Source organism: Mobula hypostoma, chromosome 6 (genome assembly GCF_963921235.1).
Source record: "Mobula hypostoma chromosome 6, sMobHyp1.1, whole genome shotgun sequence".
NCBI lineage: Eukaryota > Metazoa > Chordata > Chondrichthyes > Myliobatiformes > Myliobatidae > Mobula > Mobula hypostoma.
Genome location: NC_086102.1, coordinates 181081250 through 181103464, shown reverse-complemented (window position 1 = coordinate 181103464; position 22215 = coordinate 181081250). Strand labels below are relative to the sequence as shown.

General features: G+C 43.0%; 1 protein-coding gene across 2 annotated transcripts in view; it reads left to right on the top strand.

Moving 5' to 3' along the window:
• csrnp3 (cysteine-serine-rich nuclear protein 3) overlaps positions 1-22215 on the top strand; it is a 231627-nt gene that overhangs the window by 104801 nt on the left and 104611 nt on the right. The window lies entirely within an intron of this gene.

The window sequence follows — 22215 nt, the reverse complement described above, 5'->3', positions numbered from 1 at the left end:
GTACAGCCCATCCAGTCCATGCCAAACCATTTAAACTGCCTACTCCCATCGACCTGCACCCAAACCATAGCCTTCCATACCCCTACTATCCATGTACCTATCCAAACTTCTGTTAAACATTGAAATCAAGCTTGCATGTACTACTTATGCTGGCAGCTTATTCCACACTCTCACAACCCTCTGAGTGAAGAAGTTTCCCTCATGTACCCCTTAAACTTTTCACCTTTCACCCTTAATCCATGACCTCTGATTGTAATCCCACCCAACAACAGTGGTAAAAGCCTGCTTGCATTTACCCTCTCTCTACTCCCCATAATTTTGCAAACCTCTATCAAATCTCCCCTCAATCTTCTGCATTCCAAGGAATAAAGCCCTAACCTATTGAAACTTTTGTTATAACTCAGGTCCTCCAGACCTGGCAACATCCTTGTAAGTTGTCCCTCTACTCTTCAACCTTATTTACTCTGCATTACAAAATCAAGGAAAAAGAGTAATGAGGTAGCATTCATGGACTTATTCAGAAATCTAATGGCAAGGGTGAGAATCTCCTTTGTGTACGAGTCTTCCTGTTCCTGTACCACCTCCCTGATGGCTGTAATAAGAAATGGGCATGCCCTGGAGAACGAGGGTCCTTAATGAAGGATGCTGCCTTCTTGAGGTACTGCCTCTTGAATTTGCCCTCGATGGTGGGGCCGGTTGAGCCTGTGATGCAGCCCGTTGAGTCTATAAACCTCTGCAGCCTCTTGTGATTCTCTATTCGAGGCTTCATACCAGGCTGTGATACAGCCCATCGGTATGCTCTCCACTGTACTTGTATAAAAATTAGCACAAGTCTTTGTTGACATAACAAGCTTCCTCTAACTCCTCACAAAGTAGAGCCGCTGGCGTATCTTCTTCACGATTGCATAGATGTGCTGGGTCCTGGTTATATCCTCCGCAGTGTTGACATCCTGGAAATTAAAGCTGCTCACCCTTTCCACTACTGACCCTGAATGAGGACCGGGGTGTGTTCTCTTGAGGTTCTGATGACGCCTCACACCGCCTCATCGCCAACAATAGTGGTCTCTTCTGCAGATTTATAGTGTTTGAGCTATGCTTAGCCACAATGTCATGGAATTAGAGGGAGTAGAGCAGTGGGCTAAGCATGCATTCTTGAGGTGCACCAGTGTTGATTATCAGCGAAAAGCAGATGTTAATATTGCTCGGTACGGACCGGGGTCCCCCAGTGAGGAAGCTGAGGATCCAGTCGCAGAAGCTGGTATTGGGCCCAAGTTTAGAAGCTTGGTGATTAATATTGAAGGATGATGGTATTGAATGTTGAGCTGTAATCGATAAACAACCTGGTGCATGTTTTGCTGTTGTCTAGGTGCTCCAATTCGAAGTGATCAGCCAATGAGATCGTATCCACCATAGACCTGTTGCAATGACAGGCAAATTGTGGTGGGTCCAGGCAGGAATTAATTCTAAACATGAGAAAGTCTGCAGATGTAGGAAATCCAAAGCAACACTCACAAGATACTGAAGGAACTCAGCAGGTTGGATGGTATCTATGGAAATGAATTAGTGCTGAAGAAGGGTCTTGGCCTGAAATGTAGACTATTCACTTCCATAGATTGAAAGATTCCAAATACATTTATTATCAAAGTATGTATGCAGTATAGAGCCTGAGGTTCAGCTTCCCGACAAACAGCCACAAAATGAACCATGGAACCCGCCAGTTCAAAGAAAAATATCAAATATCAACCCTCCTTCCCCCACATGCAAAAAAATAGCATAGACGACAACAAACAAAAACTAGCAAAAACACAAAACCAAAAGGCATATTTCAGTGAAGTTCATTATCTACAGGCCACCCTGATTCAAAAATTGCCCAAGAGTAGTCAGAAAAAGGAGCAACTAGAAGTAAAACAAAAGCCCATCCTAAAATCTGAATTTGAGTCCAACCTATAATCTGCATCGAGTAAACCTTGCCCAGGACCTCTGGCACCATCTGCCAACAGCATCGAGGGGAGGAAAGAGCACCTGAACACAACAACCTTACTGCGTTGATGCAGCAAGAGAGAGACCATCACACACGGACATTTTCTCCAGCAGCAGCGAGTGAGAGGCTGGTAGATGCCGGCGAACGTTCGCTGGCCTGATCTGTGTTGCTTAGGCATTAATTCTAGTCATGTCAAACCTCCCAAAGCGCTTCCTTACGGTAGATGTGAGTGCTACTGGTTAATAGTCGCTGCAGCAGCTCACCCTGCTTTTCTTGGGCACGGGAATGATTGCTGCCCTTTTGATGCAGTGGGAGCCTCAGACCATGGCAGTGAACGACGGTGTCCTTGAACACTGCAGCTAGTTGGTTGGCACGCTGTTACAGGTAAACCGTCGGGATCTGACACTTAGCAATGGTTCACCCTCCTGAAGAATGTTGTGACATCGGCCTCTGAGGCAGAGAAAACAGGGTCACCAAATGCTGTGGAGGTTCAGACCCTTTTTTTTCTATTAATGCCATTAATTCCTCTATCTGCTATGAATGGATTCTGATGATGGGGCTCAGATTTTTTCACCTAGTTCTGACTCTGTTATTTTTATTCTCAAACTTTTTAAAACCTTCAGGTTTTAAATCTGATGTGCGATTAAATAATCATTAATAATGGAGGGGCAATATAAATGCACGTGTAAACCAATAAAAGTAAAAACACCTCGCCATCCCTGTCCAGATGATTTCTTAGTAATTGAAATATGCTATATGTCGTAGATGGTTATATATTCAGCTATAAAACTTTTCCTCATCTTCGCAACAATAAAAACATTAAATATGGATCCGTGCTAGCAGGTTGTTTTTGAATTGCACATATATGAAATGTGTAATTCTTAATATACATCTTAAAAATATTTCAGTATATTGATTTTGGAAGACTGGTCTTCGGGGATATGCAAGGCAAAGTGCTGGCAGAGTTGATAAATATCACCCGTTGGTATCTGGAATCGACAATAAAATGAGATACTTAATCTGTGCACGGAAAAAGCACACGTTGTGCATAGCATAGCAGACAACGCTGTTTCATCAGTGTGTTTAGGTTTGATTCATCGAATTCAAGTTCAAGTTTAATTGTTGTTCAACCATTCATGAATACAGCTGAGTGAAACAGTGTTATTCCGGAGCCGAGGTGCAAAGCACAGTACTAGCACAAGGCATATATAGCACATATAAGATAGCAGGCACAATTAAGATATCAGTAAAATACAGGCATACAAAAAGATTATAGTCCAAGGCCCTGAGTCCATGACTGTCGCAGCTGTCTGCAGCCAGACATGATATGGCCTGTTTTCAGCAGAGAACACTGAGGGCAGCCACGACTCCAGTATGGACGCTGTGCCACAATGCTCCTGGCGCTCCACTGTCGCGCACAGCCTACCAGCCCCGACTAGGAGTTGAGGATGCCATCGTCTACCTGCTGAAACGTGTCTACGCCCACCTGGACAAGCCAGCGGGCACTGTGAGGGTCATGTTTTTTGACTTCTCCATTGCATTCAACACCATCCGCCCTGCTCTGCTGGGGGAGAAGCTGACAGCGATGCAGGTGGATGCTTTCCTAGTGCCATGAATTCTTGATTACCTGACTGGCAGACCACAGTATGTGTGCTTGCAACATTGTGTGTCCGACAGAGTGATCAGCAGCACTAGGGCTCCACAGGGGACTGTCTTGTCTCCCTTTCTCTTCACCATTTACACCTCGGACTTCAACTACTGCACAGTGTCTTGCCATCTTCAGAAGTTTTCTGATGACTCTGCCATAGTTGGATGCATCAGCAAGGGAGATGAGGCTGAGTACAGGGCTACTGTAGGAAACTTTTTGTCACATGTTGTGAGCAGAATTATCTTCAGTATAATGTGAAAAAGAGTAAGGAGCTGGTGGTGGACCTGAGGAAGGCTAAGGCACCGGTGACTCCTGTTTCCATCCAGGGGGTCAGTGTGGACATGGTGGAGGATTACAAATACCTGGGGATACGAATTGACAATAAACTGGACTGGTCAAAGAACACTGAGGCTGCCTAGAAGAAGGGTCAGAGCCGTCTGTATTTCCTGAGGAGACTGAGGTCCTTTAAGATCTGTCGGACGATGCTGAGGATGTTCTACGAGTCTGTGGTGGCCAATGCTATCATGTTTGCTGTTGTGTGCTGGGGCAGCAGGCTGAGGGTAACAGACACCAACAGAATCAACAAACTCATTCGTAAGGCCAGTGATGTTGTGGGGATGGAACTGGAGTCTCTGACGTTGGTGTCTGAAAAGAGGATGCTGTCCAAGTTGCATGCCGTCTTGGACAATGTCTCCCATCCACTACATAATGTACTAGGTGGGCACAGGAGTACATTCAGCCAGAGACTCATTCCACCAAGATGCAACACTGAGCGTCATAGGAAGTCATTCCTGCCTGTGGCCATCAAACTTTACAACTCCTCCCTTGGAGGGTCAGACACCCTGAGCCAATAGGCTGGTCCTGGACTTATTTCCTGGCATAATTTACATATTATTATTATTTATGGTTTTATATTGCTATATTTATACTCTATTCTTGTTGGTGCAACTGTAACAAAACCAAATTTCTCTCGGGATCAATGAAGTATGACTATGACTACCTCTCTCCTAGCGGCTCTAAACAGGTGACTCCGCAGTTTCATGTCTAGTCCTCCCCGCGATCGAGGCCGCACTACAAGAGAAGTGACTAGGGTGATCACTTGCTGTTAGACTGCACACCCATTTCATGCATCAACTCCTCTGACGCTTCTCTGACACGGACAACCATACAGTCTGCACAAGGTCCAACTCCTTCAGTTTCTCCACCAACAAGCAACTCACTGACGGGGGAAGAACTGCAGTACTTTAAGTTCTTAATGCCCAGCAGAGACTTGTGATTGTAAAAAAAAAGATACATTTAAAAAAGCCAATAACACCTTTGATTGGCCCCATAGAAGCTGCTGTATCCGAGCACAAAACCATCTTACTGCTAATCAATTGTTCCATTCAGGATGTGTTGGCTTTTATGTGGCTGCAAGTATCACTATTAATATCCATGATTAGAGAGTCCTGGAGATTCAAACTCTCAGATCTAACCTCTTGTTTTCCCCGTAAGTAAATTGATGAAGAGTCTCGACATGAAACATCAACTGTTTACTCTTTTCCATAGGTGCTGCCCGGCCTGTTGAGTTCCTGCAGCTTTTTGTGTCTGTTACTCTGGGTTTGCAGCAGCTACAGATTTTCTTGTGTTTGAGACCTTCATCAAGACATGTCAGCAGAATATTAAAATCATTGCAATGTGCATTAGACCAGCTATGTTATAAAAAAGCTAAAACTTCTGACCATTCAGTGAAATGGTTTGCTTGTTCAGAATGCTTACCAAGCTGAAATGATAAATTAGGTGTCAGAACTAACAATTTCAACAAAATGCACACCATCTTCATAGTATTGGCACTGCATTGTGTTGCCTAGCAACCAATAGATGACACGATGTCAGTTTAGGAGAAAATACATTTTTTTTATTTGATTATGCTCTAGATGCAGACTTCCAAGCATTTATTTTTAAACCAGAAAAAGAAATAAAATGTATTACCTGCATAAATGTAACATGATGTGTAACACTGAAAGGGATAATCCAAGATTTAGTAATAATATTTCCTCTCTTTCAAACCTTGTAATAGGTTAACTCTTACATCAGAAATAGTCTGGTAATATATTAATAATTCACCAACATTAAATTAAAATCGATGGGAATCTGCCGAAAGCAAGTTACTGGAGGGTGGCAGGATTAATTGAATGGAAGAATACAAGAATAATAATTAAGAATATCAAAAACAATTAAAAAAGCACCTTACAGAGTTGATCACACTATGACAATTAACATTCTTTTGATTATTGGTTTATTTTAAAATACTACCTTTCAAGAAAAATGTGTAACAATAAAATGTCAATTTAATTATCCAACCCCAATAAATTTCACACTAATATATTTTCAGTGTTGGAATTTTTAATTAATATCTTTAATCAATCCTTTGAGTTAATCTAAAAAAATATGTCCAGTTCTGTATTCAATGGTGAAAGTAGAGGATCCATTTGTAGTTATGCTGAGGTAAAGTGAGGTAAAGTGTTATAATTTATACATGGTATAAAAATTTAAATTAATTAGTGTTTTCTATTATAATAATTATCTTTAATAAAAAGATTATTCTCATTCTCTGCAATAACTCATTCATTTCCATTGGCTTGGGAGGTTTTAAGAAGCAAGTGCATGTTATAAGTGAGCCATTTTCTTGTTACTACTAGATGAGCCACAACACAGCATGAGGTGTTCTCTCTTTGGCTGTGTGAATGTTAAAGAGTTTTGGCCTTATGAGCGCGCACAAAATGCTGGAGGAACTCAGCAGGTCAGGAAGCACCTATGAAAATGAATAACCAATTGACGTTTCGGGCCAAGACCCTTCTTCAGGACAGGAAAGGGAAAAGACGCGAGAATAAAGAGGTGGAGGGTGGAGAGGAAGGAGGCTTGCTGAGAGGTGATGGGTGAAACCAGGTGGGTAGGAAAGGTTGGAGACTATAATATGCTGACATGACAATAGAGTGTGTGGAATAATACTCATAATAAGTCTTTCTAATTTAATCTTGCACATTGTCCTAGTAACTCATCCAGCAGTTTATTTTCATTACTTGCATCTGAAACTGTAGAGACCTCTCCAGATGCAAGTACGCAAGCATGCAGTTCAAGGACGCCTTCTAGGTGAATAGTTAAATTTTCCCAGAGTAATACATTTGTATCCTAATCTTTCTGGAGATTTCTTCTTCCATTTCCTTTCCAATGGATGTGGTTTCTCCTGTACCAGACAATCCAGTTGCATCCTCTGAGTTTGCAGTGAGCTGCCTCTTTCTGTCTCCACCCCACACTCATTTTGGGCCCTCTGGCCCGGATTTTCTTGGCTGCATTGGCAGACATCCCACCCTGCAAAAACTCACTTCAGGGAGGTAGCACCATCAATTTGCAGGAGACTTCCAGGAGACGTGGGATGTCTGCAATAGAGTAGCTCCTTAGCAGCCAGCCAGCTAGTTTAAATAACATTAGCTATGCTAATGAACGAATAACACCTGTTAAACTCACCTCAGCCTTAACCCACCATGGGCAACAGAAAAGTCACTGTTGCAAACAGTACAGCGAGCAACACTGTCATTATTTTTGACCCCTATTAGGCAGGGGTACACTTTAGGGTAGTCTGGGGTGACGTACGTTTCATTTCTTTTTTTGGAAACACTCTTGCTCTTGCTTTCTCTCTCTCGCGCGCTCTCTGTCGCTTGTGGTCGCTCTCTCGCGCTTGCTTTCTTGCTCTCGCTCGCTGTCGCGCTCTCTCTCTCCCGTGGTCGCTCTCACTCGCGCTTGCTTTCTTTCTCTCTCGCTCTCTCACTTGTGCTCGCTCTCTCGCGCTTGCTTTCTTGCTCTTGCGCTCGCTCTCTCGCTCTTTCTCGCGCGTTCTCTCACGCTCGCTCTCAAAAAAAATCAATTTCCGGGACATTGTATATACAATTTGTGGGCATCAGGGAGCCACTATTAATATGCGGGAGACTCCCGGAACTTCCAGGAGAGGTGAAATGTCTGCTTTGGTGAGGCTGCATGTACCTTTAGGAAAAAAACCACCTCATTCAAACTGTTATCTGGACCTGATGAGTTCAACATTTTCAGTTGGTCAACAATTTTAGCATTTGTGTTTTACAATTTTGCTACTTTAAAACGGGGGTTCCCACCCTGGGGTCTATGGACCCCTTAGTTAACGGTAGGAGTTCATGGCACAAAAAAGGTTGAGAACCCCTGCTTTAAATGATTGTTTACTTCTCCACCCTGTCCTTTACTATTCACCAATCCTTTCCTGCCTTCTGTCACCCTGCACTGTTGTTTAATCTCCTCTGATCTCCATTTGTTGTAGGCCTCATTTGTTTTCTATCTTCCACTCCCTTCCCTCTTCCCCTGCACCTTAAATTCAGTCTGAAACGTCAGCTGCTTATTCATTTCCATAGATGCTGCCTGACCTGCTGAGTTCCTCCAGCACTTTGTGTGTGTTTGTGTTGTTTTGAATTTCCAGCATTTTCAGAATTTATCGTGGGTTTTGACCTTTGAAGCACCTTCAATAATTCCAAAAGACTAAAGTAGGGTAAATACTGAAAGGCTTTTATTCGCTGTACAATAATACTTCCATGCTGAGTGTCTGCCCCCAGACTGAGGGGGAGGGGCAAGGCGAAATCACCTTTATTTATTTGTATGTTTAAATATAAAAGAATCTGAATAAACTGTTGCTCAGAAATGGGACAATATTGAACAATTTTCTACAGATTTACCTTGGAGTGCATTCTAACCGGCTGCATTATCATCTGGTATGGGAGGTGGGGGGGAGCTACTGTATAGGATAATAATAAAGGCAACCGTTAGTCTTGCGAGGCCATGGATCTGCGCCTGGAAATTCTTCACTCTCCAGGGCGCAAGCCTGGGCAAGGTTGTATGGAAGACCAGCAGTTGCCCATGCTGCAAGTCTCCCCTCTCCACGACACCAATGTTGTCCGAGGGAAGGGTAGGACCCATACAGCTTGGCACCAGTGTTGTCGCAGAGCAATGTGTGATTAAGTGCCTTGCTCAAGGACACAACACGTTCCCTCGGCTGGGGCTCGAACTCACGACCTTCAGGTCGCTAGTCGAATGCCTTAACCACTTGGCCACGTGCCTACACGAGTATAGGATGGAAATAAGCTACATTGAGTCATTAACTCAGTCAGCACCATCATGGACACTACCCTCTGTAGTTTCCAGGACATCTTCAAGGAATGATGCCTCAAAAAGGCGGCATCCATCATTAAGGACACCCCCCCCCCCCCGGTCAGACAGGTCATCCCTCGTTCTCATTGTTACAATCAGGAAGGGGATACAGGAGCTTGAAGGCTCACACTCAGTGATTCAGCGACTGCTTCTTCCCCTCTGCCATCTGCTTTTTGAATGAACACTACCTCATTGCTTTTTATTTCTAACTTTCTCTACCTATTTAACTTTTTTATATATATATATATATTTATTTACTATAATTCATAGTTGTTTTTCTTTTATTGTGTATTGGATTTTACTGTTGCCACAAAGTCAACAAATTTCACAACATAGTCCTGTGATTTTAAATCTGATTCTGATTTTGATTCTGGCTTTAAGTGCAGCACTTGTTAAAAATCAGTATTTTTCTCCCCCGTGAATTTCAAAATCATAGACCCCATGTGACAATTGTGTGGTTCATGTAATTCAACCTGCAGTAATATCAGAGGCTTGGCATCTGCTGTGAACCACATGTTTTGAGCATTAGCTGAAATAAGGATACGCTTCCCAGATCTGGAAAACTCGTTGGACATCCGTAGAGAGAGAGAGTAAATGTTTGAGATGATATGTTGATCACCAATCCAGCAAAAAGCTTCCAACCCTAACGGAAATGGTCTGAAACTCCAATGAGAATCAGAATCAGGTTTAATATCACGGGCATATGTCATGAAATTCATTAACTTTACGGCAGCAGGACGATGAAATACACGATAAATAAATATAGAGAAAGAAAAATAATTAAAATAACTATATGTCTATTAAATAGTTAGGTTAAAAATAAAAACAGAAGTAAATAAAATATTGAGGTGGTGTTCATGGGTTCAATGTCCATTCGGAAATCGGATGGCAGAGGGGAAGAAGCTGTTCCCGAATCACTGAGTGTGTGCCTTCAGGCTCCTGTACCTCCTTCTCGATGATAACAGTGAAAAGGGGGCATGTCCTGGGTGGTGGGGGTCCTTAATGATGGGCACGGCCTTGCTAAGACACTGCTCCTTGAAGACAAAGTTTTGTATGACTCTGCCTATTGCTTAAAGGAAATAGAAACCTTTTCCAGCTACCAGTGTCCCAATGGAGTTTCAATGCTGGCTGACGCTTCCAGACTGGAAATTATGTGCTCCAGACTTCACACTGATTCCTGGGAGAGTTTAGCGATGAACTCCCCTCTGCTCCTTGACATCTCTTGCACTCTGTCAGACAGGCTGAGTAATGACTAACATACCAAGTGCATTTTTTTTTACCTGCATCTGCATCAGCCTTTCTATATACAGGACAATCATTTGAGTCCTCAAGGGCAGTGTGCTTAGATCCTTTAGGAAATCCTTCTGGCTGAAGCGCAGCCTGGTGGTAGCAGGTGTCTCCCCACATGTGCCTCTCTAACCCAGCCTCTTCAGCCATTATGGTGCCAGTACGGAAACTGATGATTTACGATGTCAGTCATAATGATTTAGTGACTAGGATTGTCCATTACCTGGAGATTACCCAAACTCTTTTGTCACCTACCCTGAAAGCCCTTGTACTTGGGAGTGGGTCATTGGATGCTTTCTTTCACTAGGAGGCTGACTCTCCCCGGATTGCCTGAGTGTAGGAGACGTGCATCTATTTTCTGCCTTATTTATTTTGTGTTGTATGTTTATTATGGGTAATTTGTGTCGTGGCTGGGGGGAGCATGGTAGAGATGAGGAGTATAGTTAAGTATTTATGTTTTGTCTTTGGTTCACTTTTTAGTCTGGTTGGTGTAGGGAGTACGTCGCGGGAAATTATATTTTTTGTTCATCACTTAATTTATATGCATTTAAGAATGCAGTACCTGGCTTAGGATGTTTAATTCTGCTAATGCTTAATTACGTTTGAATATGCTTAGACAGTTTATTTAGTTTGGTGACTTTTATCATTGCAAGATAGTTTGTCTTTGCTAGTTTCTCAATAAAGGATCAAAAGGAGAGTGATGCCCCACCTCCCCCTTGTACCCCATCCGTTATTTATTTATATACACCCATTCTTTTTCTCTCTCTCCTTTTTCTCCCTCTGTCCCTCTGATTATACCCCTTGTCCGTCCTCTGGGTTTTTTCCCCCCCTCCCCCTTTTCCTTCTCCCTGGGCCTCCTGTCCCATGATCCTCTCATATCCCTTTTGCCAATCACCTGTCCAGCTCTTGGCTCCATCCCTCCCCCTCCTGTCTTCTCCTATCATTTTGGATCTCCCCCTCCCCCTCCAACTTTCAAATCCCTTACTCACTCTTCCTTCAGTTAGTCCTGACGAAGGGTCTCGGCCTGAAACATCGACTGTACCTCTTCCTAGAGATGCTACCTGGCCTGCTGTGTTCACCAGCAACTTTGATGTGGTGTGTTGCGTGCATCATATAGTGTCACCCCTTCCCCCCCCGCCACCTGTACTTGGTCTCGGAGCAGTTTTAGTTGTTTTAATGTAACTGCTACACCGAGGACTGAACATCTTTGCGCGTAACTGTCTAGACACAGAATTGCACGTACAGTACTATGAAACAGTGAATATCTCTGATAATCTGTGAGGTTCTCAGACAGGTGGTTAGCGCATCACCTCACGGGGTTCAATCCTGCCAGTCTGTAAGGAGCTTGTATATTCTCTCTGTGACTGAGTTGGTTTCCTCCAGCATCTGAAGATGCCTGCTGAGTTCCTCCAGCATTTTATGTGTGTTGCTTTGTATAATTATAGCCTGTTTTTTTTTGGCACTTTTAATCATCTATTAGTAGAAATGTAAAGGATTTAAGGATAACTTGGAGCACGGACAGCAGTAAGTCAAACTAATTTTTGCGAGTAAAACCTGACCCTGCAGATGATTGTGCATCTACGTTCAAACCAGATGGCGGTGGGTTTAATCACCAGGGCTACCAATCACTTGGGGTTGCCAGCATCTGCTTGTGAATTGGCATCTGCTGAAGAGAGGCAATGCTGTGCCAGACAGCTCCCTCCAGAGTGAGAGAAGGAATAACATAACAGCACTGTGAATTCCAAAAACTTGAACTATCAGTTAAAGAGGAAATGCATAGTTCGCCTTGTGATGTGGCTCATGACCAAGGGCATCATGACATTTATTTAGTTATGGCATGGGCTTCTTACAGAGAAAAAATAAAATTGGAAATACAAAATTTTAGTGTTGTGGAAAATAAAACTATTTCAGCATGATTGCTAATTGCTACTTTATCTTATAAGTGTTGAAAATTTAACAAATGTTCATTAATCAGATGAGAAATGAAGGCCGAAAGGTGTTAGATTTGGAAAGTGTTATATGGATTGGACTGTATTTCGCTTGGACTCTTTCAATTCTCTTTTATATCTTGTGTTTGCTGTTCTATCTTGTTGCTGTTTACGTTTTTTTGCGCAGTGGGGAGGTTTGATGTTCTTGTTGCCATTTGAGCAATTTGTTTTTTGTGTGTGGGGGTTTGATATTCTTGTTTCCGTTTGAGCAATTTGGTTTTTTTGCTCATGGGGGGGTATGATCTTGTTGCTGTTTACGTGATTAGTTTTTTTAATGCATGGAGGGTTTGATATTCTTGTTGCCATTTGAGCAATTTGCTTTTTTGCACATGGGGGGGGTGTTTGCTATTCTTGTTTCCGTTTGTGGAATTTTTTTTGCGTATGGGGGAGTTTAATGCTCTTGTCATTTGTGTGATTTGTGCTGGGGGGGTTGATGTTCTTGCCGTTTGCGCAATTTATTTTTTGTGCATGGGGGAGGGAGTTGATGTTTTTCCTTTGAATGGCTTCCATGGTTTTCTTTGTTGTGTGGCTGCCTGGAGAAGACGAATCTCAGAGTTGTATACAGCGTACATACGTTGATAATAAATGTACCTTGAATTCTGAACCTTAAACCTTGAATGCTTGCAGCAAACAGAATAAAATAGATGATCTTTTAGTGCAGTTAGAAATTGGTAGGCATGACGCTGTGTCGTGGCTGACAGAAGATCACAGTTGGGAGATTGACAACACGCTGGAGGAACTCAGCAGGTCGGGCAGCATCCGTGGAAATGATCAGTCAATGTTTCGGGCCGGCCTGAAACATTGACTGATGGTTTCCACTGATGCTGCCCGACCTTCTGAGTTCCTCCAGCATGTTGTGAGTGTTGCTTTGACCCCAGCATCTGCAGAGTACTTTGTGTTTACAGTTGGAAGATTAACGTCCAAGGATACATATTTTATCAGAAGAACAGACAGGTGGGCAGAGAGGGTGGTGTGGCTCTGTTGATTAAAAAATTAAATCAAGTCCTTAGAAAGAAGGGACATAGGGTGAAAGATGTAGAATCCTTGTGGAAAGAGCTAAGGAACGGCAGGGTTAAAAGACCCTGATGGGAGTTGGATACAGGCCTCCGAATAGTAGCCAGAACGTGGGATATGAATTACAACAGGAGATAGAAAAGGCTTGTAAAAAGGACATGGTTACGATGCTCATGGGGGATTTCAATATGCACGTAGACTAGAACAATCAGGTTGGATGTTGGATCCCAAGAGACAAAATTTGTAGAATGCTTACGAGATGGCTTTTTAGAGCAACTTGTGGTTGAGCCCACTAGGGAGAAGGCAATTCTGGACTGGGTGGTGTGTATTGAACCAGGTTTGATTCGGGAGATTAAGGTAAAGAGACAGTGATCATAATATGATAGAATTCACTGTGCAGTTTGAGAGAGAGAGAGAGAGAGAAGCTAAAATCAGATGTATCAGTATTACAGTAGATTAAAGGGAATTAGGCATGAGAGAGGAGGTGGCCAAAATTGATTGGAAGGGGACACTAGCAGGGATGATGGCAGGACAATGATGGCTGGAGTATCTGGGAGTAACTCGGAAGCTGCAGGATAGATTCATCCCAACGAAGAAGTATTCTAACGAGAAAATGGGGTGACCATGGCTAAAAAAAAGAGAAGTCAAGGCATAAAAGCAAAAGAGAGGACGTATAATATAGCTAAATTACTGGCATCAGAGGATTGGGAAACTTTTGAAGGCTAACAGAAAACAACTCAAAAAAAAATGAGAGAAAAGATGAAATGGGAAGGTAAGTTAGCCAATAATATGCAGCAGGACACTAAAAATGTTTACATATACGTATACTGTATAAAGAGTAAAAGGGAGGCGAGAGTGGATATTGGACTGCTGAAAAGATAGAAATGTGAGACACAGAAATAGCAGATAAACTGAATAAGTATTTTGCATCAGTCTTCATTGTGGAAGACACCAGCGGTAAGGCAAGGCAGGGCAAGTTTATTTGTATAACACCATTCAAACACAAGGCAGTTCAAAGTGCTTTACAAATAAAAAGATATAAAAGTCAAATATCAAATTTCAGACAATGTAAAGAAAATAAAATCACACATAAAAATAAAGTGATAAAAGTTAGAGTGCAGGAGATTCTAATTAAAAGCTACAGTGAAAAGGAAAGTTTTAAGCCTCGATTTAAAAGAGCTTCAAGTTGGAGCTGACTTCAGATCCTGAGGAAGGTTATTCCAGATATATGGAGCATAGTAACTAAAAGTTGCTTCACATGTTTAGTTTTGACCCTGGGGACGATAAGCAGACCCACCCCAGTCAACCTGAGAGCTCGGGAAGGTTCACAATGCAGCAAAAGATCGAAGATGTATTTTGGCCCTCGACCACTCAGTGCTTTATAAACCAGTAGTAATAGTTTAAAGTTAATCCTCTGATGGACAGGAAGCCAGTGTGGTGATCTGAGAACTGGAGTGATGAGTTCTACTTTCTTGGTCTTAGTGAGGACTCTAACAGTAGCGTTCTGAATGAGTTGCAGCTGTCTGACAGATTTTTTACAGAGACCTGTGAAAACGTCATTACAGTAGTCAAGCCTACTAAAAATAAATGCATGGATGAGTTTTTCTGGATCTTGCTGAGACATCAGCCCTTCAACCCTTGCAATACTTTTAAGATGATAGTCTTAAGATGCCAGATATCCAAGAGTGTCAGGGGACAGAAGTGACTGTGGTCACTGTTGCTAAGTAGAAGGTGCTTAGGAAGCTGAAAGGTCTGAAGGTACAGTAGATAAGTCACCTGGGCTTACCTGATGGACTACAACCCCAGGGTCCTGAAAGAGGTAGCTGAAGTGATGGTGGAAGCGTTAGTACTGATCTTTTGAGTACTACAATACAAAGGTAGAAGGACAGGTAATGGAGAATGGTCAAAGAAGTGGCAGATGGAGTAAAGTGTCAAGATGTGCATAAAGTGTTGGTCGAGCGCACTTGGAATATGGTGAGTCGTTTTCGGCTCCTTGTCTAAGAAAGGATGTGCTGGCATTGGAGAGGGTCCAGAGGAGGTTCATGAGAATGACCCAGGGAATGAAAAGTTTAACATAGGAGGATCGTTCGATGGCTATGGACCTGTACACATTGGAGTTTAGAAGAATGATGAGGGATCTCATTCAAACCTATTGGGTTTTGAAAGGTCTAGATAGAGTGGATAAAGAGAGGATGTGTCCTATAGTGGAAGAGTCTAGGACCAGAGGGCACAGCCTTAGAATAGAGGGACATCACTGTGGAACAGATATGAGGAGGAATTTCTTGAGCCAGAGCATCATGGATCTGTGGAATTCATTGCCACAGGCAGCTGTGGAGGCTAAGTCATTGGGTATATTTAAAGCGGAGGTTGTTAGGTTCTTGATTAGTAAGGTGTCAAAGGGAGAAGGCAGGAGAATGGGGATAATAAATCAACCATGATGGAATAGTGGTGTGTACTTGATGAGCCGAATGGCCTAATTCTGTCCCTACGTCTTATGATCTCTTGAAGTATCAAAGTTGATTAATTCCAATTTCCCCATATGATGCCACCTTTCCAAATGTTCACCTGTGCTTGCAATGATCGTTGTGTAATAGATTCCACTAACAAATATTTATCAAAGGGTGTAAGTAAATGGGATTTCAAATATTAGTTTTGGATAATTGGGCTTTGTTAAGACTCCAAAGGTGAAAAGGGTGGGGATCAGACTTTCCAGATACAGTTGAGCCAAGGCAGGGAAGGAGTTGGGTGATATTGCAGGATCTGAAATAAATTTTGAATGAATTTGAATCAAAATCATGTTTCACGTCACTGGCACAAGTCTGAAATGTATTAATTTAATGGCAGCAGTACATGCAATACAATACATGATAATGTAAAAAAAATCAATTACAGCAAGTATACACACAGCTGCAAGAAAAAGTTTGTAAACCCTTTGCAATTACCTGGTTTTCTGCATTAATTAATCATAAAATATAGTCTGATCTTCATCTGAGTCACAATAATAGACAAACGCAATCTGCCTAAACTAATAACACACAAACAATTGTACTTTTCATGTCTTTATTGAACGCATTGTTTAATTATTCACAGTCCAGGGTGGGAAAAGTATATATTTAATAACTGGAGGAAACTCCGTTAGCAGCATTAATCTCCACCAAGTGTTTCCTGTAGCTTCTGATCAAACTTGCACAATGCGAAGGAGGAAGTTTAGACCATTCCTCCATACAAAACTGTTTCAGTTCATCAGTTCTTCTGGGATACCTTGCATTTGCATGAACAGCCCTCTTCAGGTCTTATCACAGCATCTAAATTGGGTTAAGGATTGGACTCTGACTTAGCCATTTCAAAACACATATTTTCTTCTTTTTAAACCATTCTGTTGTTGATTTACTCTTGTGCTTCAGATCATTATTTTGTTGCATCATCCAACTTCTATTAAGCTTCCAGTGACGGACCACTACCCTGACATTCTGTAAAATGTCTTGATACAATTTTGAATTCATTGTTCCCTGAATTATTACAAGCTGTCCAGGCCCAGAGGGAGCAGAGCAGCCCCAAAGCATGATGCTCTTACCACCACGCTTCACAGTTGGGATGAGGTTTTGGTGTTGGTGTGCGGTGCCCTTTTCCCTCCAAACATAGTGGTGTGCTAAAAAGTTGAACTTTTGTCTCATCTCTCCAACAAAACATTGTCCTAGAAGCATTGTAGAACATCCGGGTGTTTTTTTGCAAACTTGAGATGTGCAGCAAAATTCTTTTTGAAGAGCAGTGGTTTCTTAAGTGGTGTCTTTCCATGAACAGAGACTTTAGCAAGTTCCAGAGACTTCTGCAGGTCCCTTGCCATAACCCTTGGGTTCTTTTTCACCTCCTTTCGTTTTCAAGTGTTTTAGGTGACAAACCAAATCTCTTGAACTTCTAATGAAATCTAGCCACTCTCTTACCTTCTCTGTAGCGGCATCAGCAGCATTAGGTTATCAGAGATATTGAAACCCAGGAACCTGAAATTACTCTCTCTCCCTACTTCTGATCCCTCTGAGGATTGGATTGTGTTCCCTCATCTTACCTTTCCTGAAATCAGCTCCTTGGTCTTGCTGACATTGAGTGCAAGGTTGTTGCTGCGATGTGACTCAACTAACTGGTATATCTCACCATCATATGCCCTTTCATCACCATCTGAAATTCTGCCAACAATGGTTGTATCATCAGCAAATTTATAGACCGCATTTGAGTTATGCCTAGCCACAGTCATGGGTACAGAGAGAGTCGAGCAGTGGGCCAGTGTTGATCATCAGCAAGGAGGAGATATTATTACCAATCTACACAGATTGTGGACTTCTGTTTAGGAAGATGAAGATCCAATTGCAGAGGGACTAACAGAGGTCCAGGTTCTGTGGCTTATTGATCAGGACTGTAGGAATGATGGTGTTAAACACTGAGCTATAGACAATGACCAGCATCCTGACAAAGATGTTTGTGTTGTCCATGTGATCTTGGGCCGTGTAAATCAGGGGTCCCCAACCTTTTTTGCAGTGCGGACTGCTTTCGTATTGACAATATTCTCGCGGACCGGCTGACTGGGGGGTGGGGGGGGAGGTGATGGTCGCCAACGGACAAGAGTACAGTAGCAGTCAAATACGTTGTGTTTACCCCGAAAAGACTACAATGACCATGAAACCTTGCGCGGGCACCAGTGTGCATGCGTGACTTGCGTGTACGTGCACGTGCCGTTTTTTGCTACAAATCGTTTTTGGCGATTCTGTTCGGGAGGGAGGCACTGTTAATCACGACTGGAATATCGGTGTTAAGTGGTTAATACACTCAGTTTCGTTTCTAAAAGGGTTTATCTAACGAATTTAATATTAAACACACTGGGCTTGTTTCCATGCAACAAGACGGCCCCATCGAGGGGTGATGGGAGACAGCGATACTCGAATGGGTTCCTCATGTCCAGTCTAATCCGCAATTTAGTTTTCGTTGCATTCATTGCAGAGATATGTTGGAAATGGAAGCAACGTTTTCAGTGCTTCCGTGGCTATCTCAGGATATTCGCCCTTGACTTTGATCCAGAATGCCGGCTGAGATGTTAATGTCAAACATAATTTTCAGCCCACCGTCATTTGCAAGCTCGAGGAGTTGATCTCCTTCCCGCGCTGACATGGATGACGCGTGGGTAATGATCTCGCGTGCGTTCAAGCTCAACAGTGCGCGTGACAAGGAATGAGGAAAGGTGCAGCTGACCCATATCGCCAAATCATATCGTTTCCTCGCGGCCCGGTAGCGCTTGCCTTGTGGCCCGGTACCGGTCCGCGGCCCGGTGGTTGGGGACCGCTGGTGTAAATAGCCATTGAGATTTCATCTGCTGTAGGCCTTTTGTGGTGATAGGCAAATTGTAGTGGGTCCAGGTCCTTGCTGAGACAAGAGTTGGTTCTAGCTGTAACCAACCTCTCAAAGCATATCATCACCGTAGATATAAGTGCTAGTAGGTGACAGTCATTAATGCAGCTCACACTACTACTCTTGGGCACTGGTACAACTTTTGCCCTTTTGAAGCAGGTGGGAACTTCTGTCCGTAGCAGTGAGAGGTTGAAAATGTCCTTGAAAATATCTGCCAGTTGGTTGGCACAAGTTTGCACTGCCCTACCAGATACTTTATCGGGGCCTGCTGCCTTGCAAGGGTTCACCCTCCCGAAAGACATCCCGACGTGAGCCTCTGATCACCAGATGCAGCAGGGATCTTCGCAGCTGTAGTTATATTCTCCCTTTGGGCATAGAAGGCATTGAGCTTGTTTGGTCATGAAGCATCGCTGCCATTCATGCTATTGGGTTTCTCTTTGTAGGAAGTAATGTCCTGAAGACCCTCCCAGAATTGACGTTGCTTCCAACTCCGCTCCTCTTAAGATAGCCCTCCAAGTCATACCTGGCCTTCTTGTACAGACCTGGGTCGCCAGATTTAAATGTCAGAGATCCAGCCCTTAGTGGACGATGAACCTTCCGATTCATCCATGGCTTTTGGTTTGGGAATATACAGCAAGTTTTTGTAGGCACCCACTCATCCACGCAGCTTTTAATTAAGTGAGTAATAACTGTGTATGCTCATCCAGATTCAAAGATGAATCACTGAATGCAGTTGGGAAGCTGCAGAGGGTCGTAGGCTGAGCTAGTCTCGTCACAGGCACAATGCTCCCCACCGTCGACAATATCTTCAAAACGCAATCTCTCAAGAAGATGACATCTGTCATTAAAGGCCTTCACCACTCAGGACATGCCCCCTTCCCCCCTTCTCATTACTCCCGTCAGGGAGGAGGCACGGGAGAATAAAGATCCACACTCAACATTTTAGGAACGGCCTCCTCCTCTCTGCCATCAGATTTCTATCAACACAACCTTACTATTCCTTTTTTGCTCTATTATATATTTATTTATTTACACTCTCAGACCACAACAGAGACCCATATGAGAATCAGGTTTATCATCATTCACATATGCCATGAAATTAGATTTTTTTTGCGGCAGCAGTACAGTGCAATACGTAAAATTACTACAGTACGTGCAAAAGTCTTTGGCACCCTGGCTGTATATATGTGCCGAAGACTTTTGCACAGTACTGTATCCGATGGCTTTCATGGATGTAATAGACTGAGGAACCTGTTTCTGTGCTGTCTGACTATGATGTTGTTGAGAGCAGCATGTTTGGAGAAGTATTAATGGGCTAATGGTAGATCCTTGAATATTGAAGAAAAAAAAACATTTTTATTGATTCCTTAACAATGACAAAACAGCTGAGAATCAAACTAAACCACGTGTGCAGCCCTCCGGTGAAATGATATCGTATCCATTAAATAGGGGCTGTGGACAATTCTGATTTGATGGAGACGTAGATGTGAAAGCACAGAGGAACATCTGGAGAAATTTCTGAAACGCAGGTTCGCTGCTGTTGTACTGCGCGATCGAGAATCTTCCGGAGGGAAGGCCTCAAAATCCCCGGCTTTGCCTGCTGTTGGCGACCGAGGTTGAGGTCGAATCGTTCGGATAGAGATGGTGCTCGGTACTTGGTGTTGAAGAGCTGATCGGAGGCTCGAAGTTTTTGGATGACTCAGAGTCGGACTGTGGTCGGGCATGGCAGGGAGAGTTTTTCTTCCTTCTCCCGTCTGCATGAAACCTGAGAGACATCTGTGGGACATCTGAGAGACTTTGAACTTTCTACTGTGCTCATGGACTGTTCTTCATCAAGTTATGGTATTGTTGCACTGTTGTAACTATATGTTATAATTATGTGGTTTTGTTAGTTTTTTTCAGTCTTGGTCTGTCCTGTGTTTTGTGATATCACACCTGAGGAAATATTGTATCATTTCTTTATGCATGCATTACTAAATGACAATAAAAGAGGACTGTGTGTCTTCATAATCTAATTGACCAAAATTATGCTGGTCGAAAAGGACACCGGCTTGTTATTCTCAATTCTTTCATTAGTATTCTTTGGAGAAGCTCAGACCTTTGCTAGAAATCCTGCTGCACTTCACCATCCTCTGGCATCTCCACGGTGATTCTGTCTTTTTACCATAAAATGTGCATCTCTGTTTGTCGTGAGACCCTCCATTGGTCAGGGTCAACAATGGATGTTGCATCTCAGTTGTATACAGGGCAGTACGATACGGAGAGCGAGCTGTTGCCCGTACAGCAGGCTCCCCCTCTGCACACAGCTGATGAACCCAAAGAAACGGCAGAGACCCATACAGTTCGGCACCAGTGGCGTGGCAGGAGTTGCCAGCCAGTGTTGAACTCAACACAGGACTGCCTTAGCAAGTCCAGCTCCGGGCTTTTCTGCGGGGTTCACTCCTGAAGCCTTCCTCATGAGTGGGTATAGCCACAGGGCAGCAGAAATTTGAGATCAGTGTTTAGCTGCTAACCACCGCTGACAAGTCTCCTCTTCCCAAAGTGACTAGCTTTAAGGCACCAGTAAACTGCCTTTGCCCTTCCTCCTGTCAGTAGGAACAGTGCTGGGCAGAGTAATGAAGCCACACATGAAGTCCAGGAACTGTATTTGTTGTCAGAGGCTATTTGAGACGCACACCATTGGAGCTTTTAGTAGGTAGTGGGAGCTTATCACCACTATCTTCCCCCTGCTATTACAACCTTAAGGAACTACATTTCTGTTCATCTCTTTTTAACTTATCGTAAATCTTAAAGGCCTACAACTATGACTGCCTGTGGGTAGCACATCTCATACTATTACTTAACCTTCAACATGAACATCACTTACCTAAGTGGCTATTACTCTTGACCCATTCACTTCCTGCTAGGAAATCAAATTGAGCCCCCACTTTTCAGTCTTGATTTGCCATTTAGGCTTTTGTCTGTTCCTCAACTGCAATGTAACAAATTGTAGGCTTGGCGGATAATAGGTGCTTTAAAATAAATTTGAGAGGACTCAGTGAATATAAAACAGCTAAAGTCGCTGATGAATAATATTGTCAAAGCTTGACATATACTTATAAAGCAATCTCATTACTGCTTATCCAAAAGATGCAATTGCGAAGAAATCACAGCAGTGCCTCTACTTAAGAGTTTGTGAAGATTCGGCATGACATCTAAAATTTTGACAAACTTCAATACAAGTGTGGTGGTGAGTATTGACTGCCTGCATTGTAGCCTGGTACGGAAAATCCTACAGATAGTAGGATGGCCCAGACCATTATGGTTAAAGCCCTCCTCACCATTGAGCACATTAACACGAAATGTTGTCACAGGAAAATGGCATCCATCATCAGAGTCCTCCCCCGCACCACCCTGGACATGCTCTCTTCTCACCACTACCATCAGGAAGAAGGCACAGGGGCCTCAGGACTCTCACCACTAGGTTCAGGAACAGTTATTACCCCTCAACCATCAGGCTCTTGAACCAAAGTGAATAACTTCACGCCCCATCACTGAAATGTTCCCACCACATATGGGCTCACTTTCAAGGACTTTTCATCTCATGTTCTTGGTATCTATTACTTATTTATTTCCTTTTATATCTGCATGGTTTGTGTCTTTTACATACTGGTTGAACACCCTAGTTGTGCAGTCTTTCATTAATTCTATTATGGTTA